The following is a 7,299-nucleotide window of genomic DNA, read 5'->3' as shown; positions in this document are numbered from 1 at the left end:
TCACTTATTGTCACAAGGAGGCTTCAAATGAAGTTACTATGAAAAGCCCCTAGTCGCCACATTCCGGCGCCTGTTTGGGGAGGCTGGTATGGGAATTGAACGCTGCTGGCTGCCTTGGTCTGCTTTCAAAGCCAGCTATTTAGCCCTGTGTGCTGAACCAGCCACTTTCCCGGGTATCGGGTGCAGACGTACATGATGTGCATCTAGTGGTCACACGCCAGCTACATGTTCATTGAGTGGAACCCCTTTCGGTTGTGAAGACCGGCCTCTCATGGGCCGGTGATCGTTGGGCGACATGCATCCCGTTGATCACCCCCTGGACCCACATCATCTTGGCGATGGTGGAGAATCCCCGCTGCCCGGGCATCCTGGTTAGCTCGGTCTGTTGCCAATTTGCACCGGAGACGCCAATAATGTTGCTCTTCTTAACTGGATGCTGATATGTCAGTTATTAATGGGGATATTGCTTTTCAGAGTCGGCAGCTATCAGATGATACCACCACAAGGTTTAACCAGATATCGATCAAAGACCCAAAAACAGGTTAGTTAGTTCAAGTTCAATGATAGTTTATTTACACACAAGAACTACTTCACATGCAACATAAAACACTACAAGCTAAATTACACCTAACACTACAACAACCTGTACTTAACTTCAGGCACCCGGCTTTATGCAGAGGAACAAGGCCTTTGTTCGGATCTTGCGTGGCTGGGTCTGGAGAAGTGACTTTGTTTCTGCTGGACTCATCCATCCGGTAGCGATCGTTGGTCTTGAACTTGCTTCTGGTCGTGGTGCTACAATTGGTATCAGGCGTAGGCCGGGCCAAGAGAGTGTCGGTGCACTGGGGCCAAAAGAGACTGAGCACATGGCAGTGTCTCGTTTTTTCCTTCGGAGGTTTTGCACTCTTTTAGGCGGCCCTTCGCTTTGGAGCCAATAATTCGGTAGGCTTCGATTACTGCCTTCGATTTTAGCCAATAAAGGGGCCGGTGCCTTGATGGCTGGGTGTGTCCTGAGCAGTCATTGTCCTTGGCTTTGGGCTTCCTGGGTGAAGGGAGTTGCACTGATGAGTCTGGATCTGTATCTGATACCTGAGTACAAGTCTTTTGTTCTGGGGAAATAGACCATTAGAATGCAAGTCAGCTGAGGGTTTTGATCGTGTCTGGTTATCTATCATGACACTTAAGCTCTGAGTTTGTCTGGATCCTGCATTGGCCATATTTCCCGTGATTCTTTGCAAGTGGCCATGTTTCCCTTTGTAAGTTGCCATCCTAGATGGCTACATGTCCACATTGAATTTGATAGATTGTGCCGATTGGTCATATAAGACCTCTGTGATGCAGCAGATGCACCTGTGCACCGAGATCTGTGAGATTCCGGAAAAGTGCCCATAGGGTAGGGCGAGGATGGGAAGGACAAGGGACCCAGGCAGGCACGGTGGCCACACAATGTGTGAACCAGGACCGATGCACACGGGTCACTCCAATCACTTCACGGTTAGGGGGCCTGACCATTGCCTGGAAGGACCTTGTGGCGGAAGATTCCTTGATGGCCACCGGGAGCGGATGTCCTCCCCCATTCCCCCACGGTTACAGGATAGCCATGATCTGGCAGAAATGTCGCACTGCCCCCTGCTCAGCCGGAGTCTTCAATGAAATGCCCAGTCCAGCAGGTGCTCAAATGAGAGGCCCTGCCTGCACACATGAGGCCACATGCGTTGGCTTCTTCCCTCCTCTTCCTTGGCCTGTTGGGCGGCCGGCTGCCCATCCTCATCGGCTGCCTCTGGTTCCTCTGGGGTGGGCTCCGCTGTTGCAGGGTCCTCCTCGAGCAGCTCCAGCTTGTACAGCCTCAGTGCCTCCTCCAGGGCTGCGGTGACTAGGTTGAAGGCCACAGTCCCTGGTAGAAGTGACCACCGCACAGTCCTTGTGGAGACAATGTCCCGTCTTCACATTGAGGATACCCTCCATCGTGTAGTGTAGCACTACCACCAAGTTAAATGGGATAGACTTCGAACCCATCTGCAACTCAAGACTGGGCATCCATGAGGTGCTGTGGGCCATCAACGGCAGCGGAATTGTAATCAACCACAATCTACAACCTCATCGCCAGGCATATCCCCCATTCTACCATCACCACCAAGCCAGGGGGTCAACCCAGGTTCAATGAAATGTACAGGAGAGCATGACAGGAGCAACATCACTGAGATGTCAATCTAGTGAAGCTACAACACAGGACTACTTGTGTGCCAAACAGCATAAGCAACAAGTAATAGACAGAGCTAAGTGATTCCACAATGAACACATCAGATCTAAGCTATGTAATCCTGCCACATCCAGCCGTGAATGGTGGTGGACAATCAAACAACTCACCGGAGGAGGAGGCTCCACAAATATCCCCATCCTCAATGATGGAGGAGCCCAGCGCATATGTGCAAAAGACAAGGCTGAGGCCTTCGCAACAATCTTCAGCCAGAAGTGCTGAGTGGATGATCCATCTCGGTCTCCTCCAGAGGTCCCCAGCATCAGTCTTCAGCCAATACGATTCACTCCATATAATATCAAGAAACAGCTGAAGGCACTGGATACTACAAAGGCCATGGGCCCTGACACTATCCCGGCAATGGCACTGAAGACTTGTGCTCCAGAACTTGCAACTTGTCACTTGCCCCTAGCCAAGCTGTTCCAGTACAGCTACAACACTGGCAACTACCCGGCAATGTGGAAAATTGCCCAGGTGTGTCCTGTACACAAGAAACAGGACAACTCCAATACAGCCAATTACAGCCCTATCAGTCTACTCTCCATCATCAGTAAAGTGATGGAAGGGGCCATCAACAGTTCTATCAAGTGGCACTTACTCAACAATAACCTGCTCATCGATGCTCAGTTTGGGTTCCGCCAGGGTCACTCAGCTCCTGACCTCATTACAGCCTTGGTTCAAACATGGACAAAAGAACTGAATGCCAGAGGTGAGGTGAGAGTGACTGTTCTTGATACCAAGGCAGCATTTGACCAATTATGGTATCAAGGAGCCTTAGCTAAACTGGAGTCAATAGGAATCAGTGGGGAAACTCTCTGCTGGTTGGAGTCATACTTGGCATAAAGGAACATGGTTGTGGTGGTTGGAGGTCAATCATCTCAACTCCAGGACATCTGGGGTTCCTCGGGGTAGTGTTCTAGGCCCAATCATCCTCAACTACTTCATCAATGACCTTCCTTCCATCAGAAGGTCAGTAGTGGGGATGTTTGCAGATGATTGCACAATGTTCAGCACCATTCGCAACTCCTTAGATAATGTAGCAGTCCATGTCTATATGCAGCAAGACCTGGACAATATCCAGGCTTGGACTGACAAGTGGCAAGTTACATTCACGCCACACAAGTGCCAGGCAATGGCCATCTCCCACCAGAGAGGATCTAACCATCACCCCTTGACATTCAATGGCATTACCATTGCTGAATCCCCCACAATCAACATCCTGGGGTTACCATTGATCAGAAGCTGAATTGGACTAGCCATATTAATACTGTGGCTACCAGGACAGGTCCAAGGCTAGGAATCCTACGGCGAGTAACTTAGCTCCGTAATTTCACCTATTCACCAGGGACCGGACGGAGGCCTGTTTAATCCCACGTACTTTGTCCCCCATGGGGTGTACACCACGGCAGTCCACTTGTAACTTAGGTATGTGATCTCGGGAGCATTGAAATGTACTTCTTGTGGTGGAGCTGAACGCTGGCTTCTTCGAACCGCTGGAGAACTCGGCCAGGTTCCACAAATGTCGGATGAGCCTGTAATGAGTATGTCAAAGAGGTAGATAGCCAGCTTGGGTTGTTGCCTTTCTTTTCTACTTGGTCTTTTCTGTGGCTCTGTTCCAATTAGGGCAATCAGTGAATTTACCCTTCTTTCTATATTGTCTATGTCCGAATGCTTAAAGTCGCCAGGTATCGAATGATACCACCACAAGTTTCAACCGGCTATCGGTCAAAGAGCCAAACACCAGTTAGTTCAAGGTCAAGGGTACTTTATTTACACACAATTAGTCATGCAACATAAACACTACTAGTTAACTACACCTATCAACTAAGACAACCTGTACTTAACTTCGGGCACCCGGCTTAGGTCAGAAAACAGCGGCCGCTGTTCAATTCTGGATCTCTCGGGTTCGAAGGGGTAACTGCTGCTCAGCTGGGCTCATCCGTCTGGTAGCAGGCGTTGAACTTGGACTCGCTTCAGGTGTTGCTGCGATTGGTGATGACCGTGACTGGGGTACCAAGTCCAAAAGACAGCGAACATTTGGCAAACTCTTCCTTTATACTGGGGGGGGGGGGGGGGGGGGGGGGGGGGGGGGGGGTTTGCGCTCTTTTGGGCGGTCCTTCGATTTGGGCTTTACTAATTGGGTGATCCCTGATCACTCCGTTTGATTCCTTAACCAATAAGTGGGCGGGGATCTGGATGACTGGGCGTGTCCCAAGTGGTCACTGACCCTATTGTTTGCGTTTCCCTTGAACAGGGAGTGGCACCGAAATGTCTGGGACTGTCCCGGCTGCTCGAGTACCAGTCCTTTGTGTTGGGGGAGATGGGCCATCAAATGCTGATCGGCCCCATTAAAATGCTAATTGGACGGATTTTCAATACCGTCTGGGTTTCTTGTTGACAAACATGCATTTCAGGCTCTGAGCCTGCCTGAGTCGTGCCTTGTCCATTTTACCCGCCAGGCTTTGCGAGTTTCTCTGTCCCTAGTTGGAAGTGGCCATCCCAGATGGCTACAGGGTAACCCCCGTAGGATGTTCTCCATTACCTACTGGAAAACCATGCATGTCGAAGAGACTCCAAATGGCAGCCAGATGTATTCATACAACTACCTGTGGGTGTAGACGGTGATGAACCACCGGGGGTAGGGGTCCAGGACCAACTGCAGATACGCATGGCTCATGTTGAACTTTGTGAAAGTCCTGCCCCCGCTGAGTTTGGCAGAGAGGCCCTCGATTCGGCGGCCTGAGTAATGGTCGAAGTGAGAGACACAGGGCCGGATTCGCCATTCCTGGGGCTAAGTATTTGTGGACGCCGGGGCAGGATTTGTGGACGCCGGGGCAGGATTGGTGGAGTTCCACGACAGCAAAACTGGCCCCGCAACTGGACCAATTCAGCGACTGTTAGCGGCCGGCACCGGCGCCACATGGAATACAATCGGCTCCAATTGGAAACAGTGCCAGATTTGTAATTGACATTCGGGAGGCTGACAAGCTGCAGCCGCATATACACAACACCATCCCAGCCAACAGGATGACAGCAAGGAGAGTGGCCCCCTCTGATTCACTGTCGCCGAGATTGAGACCCTCCTGGACGCGGTGGCGGCGAGGCGGACCACCCTGAACCCCGGCCTGGGAAGGAGACTGCCAACTGCTGCCATCTGCCGTGTCTGGGCACAGGTGGCAGAGGCGGTAAGCGTCACCAGCAAGACAATCCGGACCGGCCTGCAGTGCCCGAGAAAACTGTCTGGCCTTCTCAGGACGGCCAGGGTGAGCAGGCAGCACTGTGCCCCTGGCACCAACCCCCGTCCTACACACCCGTAACCCCCCCCGGCCCCCGCCAGAAGGGCGTCCGAACTCCCACCCTGCACCGCATGTCGACACCCATACAGGCCGCCATGGTCGGGTGCCCTGGCCACTGAAGCCACCAGCTCCTCACCCCCTGGGCTGCATGTATTAGACCGTCTAACATTGTGCGTTTTCTGTTTCCCTTATCACCCAGGAAAGGGCGCCCATAACCACAGGGAACAGGAGAAGACTGGAGAAGACCTGTAGCCCCTCAACGCGGGAGAGCAGTGGAACCTGATTGTGGGCGGTGGGCTCGAGGAAAGGGAGTTGCCGGGCTGGAGATCGACCTCGGGCAAGGGGGTGAGGCACGCTGAGTTGAGATCCCCCGTTACACGTGTGTCAACACCTCCCACACACCACACTCACCCCACACCACCCTCACCCCACACCCTCACCCCAACACCACCCTCACCCCAACACCACCCTCACCCCAACACCACCCTCACCCCAACACCACCCTCACCCTCACACCCTCACTCCCACACCACCCTCACCCTCACACCCTCACCCCAACTCCACCCTCAGCCCCACACCCTCACTCCCACACCACCCTCAGCCCCACACCCTCACCCCAACACCACCCTCACCCCCACACCCTCACCCCAACACGACCCTCACCCCAACACCACCCTCACCCCAACACCACCCTCACCCCAACACCACCCTCACTCTCACACCCTCACCCCCACACCACCCTCAGCCCCACACCCTCACCCCAACACCACCCTCAGCCCCACATCCTCACCCCAACACCACCCTCACCCCCACACCCTCACCCCACACTACCCTCACCCCCACACCACCCTCACTCCCACACCACCCTCACCCCAACTCCACCCTCACCCTCACACCCTCACCACACACCACCCTCACCCCCACACCACCCTTGCCTCCACACACTCATGCCAACACCCTCACCCCCACATCACCCTCAACCCCACACCCTCACTCCCATACCACCCTCTCACTACCCTCACTTCCACACTTACTCTCACCCCAACAACACCCTCACCTCCACACCCTCACCCCAATACCACCCTCTCCCCCACACCACCCTCACCCCCACACCCTCAGCGCCAAACCACCCTCACTCCCAAAAAGACCCTCACACCACAACCACCCCCACAACCCCCACTACCTCCAGGCCTGTGGTCTAATCATACGTCTTGCCTTGTGTTTTGCAGGACCTGCTGGTGGTGGGACGGGCCCTTCTGGGGTCCCCGGCCCAAGCCACAGCCAGAAACCCCCATGCCCTGAGCAGTAACAGTACACTTTGCAGCAAGGGGCAGGTGCTAGGGGCAGAGACCCCCACGGTGCCGAAACCAACAGGGCCAGTGATGCGGAAGGGGGATATGTGGGAGGTAGGGTCCAATTGCTGGCACTGCCCTTGCCAGCGGAACTGTTTACAGCCCTTAGCCAGCATTCCCCTGTCGGGGCTACTGGGGGTATTGCCCTGGGAAATGCCCCGCATGATGCCCTTTATGATGGTGGCCAGTTGGGGGGGGATGGTATGGTGGAGGATGGAGTGCGGGGGTGGTGGGGTGGAGGCATCCATATGGCCTGTGTTACTCTGCAGAACCAGGGTCAAGGTTGGGTGGTCAGTGGGTTGCGCAGCAAGATGGCTGCCTTGCAGACCAAGGCAATGGCGGTCCGTGCTCAGTCACATGGGGGTGACACTCTGGCCCCATGGCCTGTCCCCCC

General features: G+C 54.2%; 1 long non-coding RNA gene across 1 annotated transcript; it reads left to right on the top strand.

Annotated features, from left to right (window-relative positions):
• Nucleotides 1–392: 392 nt before the first annotated feature.
• Nucleotides 393–7,070, top strand: LOC119967648. The gene is made up of 3 exons (XR_005461037.1): nt 393–541; nt 5,753–5,898; nt 6,783–7,070. It is a non-coding gene; the product is annotated as an uncharacterized LOC119967648 (long non-coding RNA).
• Nucleotides 7,071–7,299: the final 229 nt, after the last annotated feature.

This window comes from Scyliorhinus canicula, chromosome 6 (assembly GCF_902713615.1).
Source record: "Scyliorhinus canicula chromosome 6, sScyCan1.1, whole genome shotgun sequence".
In the NCBI taxonomy this organism is placed as follows: domain Eukaryota; kingdom Metazoa; phylum Chordata; class Chondrichthyes; order Carcharhiniformes; family Scyliorhinidae; genus Scyliorhinus; species Scyliorhinus canicula.
The sequence above is the reverse complement of the archived record's forward strand: the minus strand, read 5'-3'. Positions and strand labels throughout refer to the sequence as shown.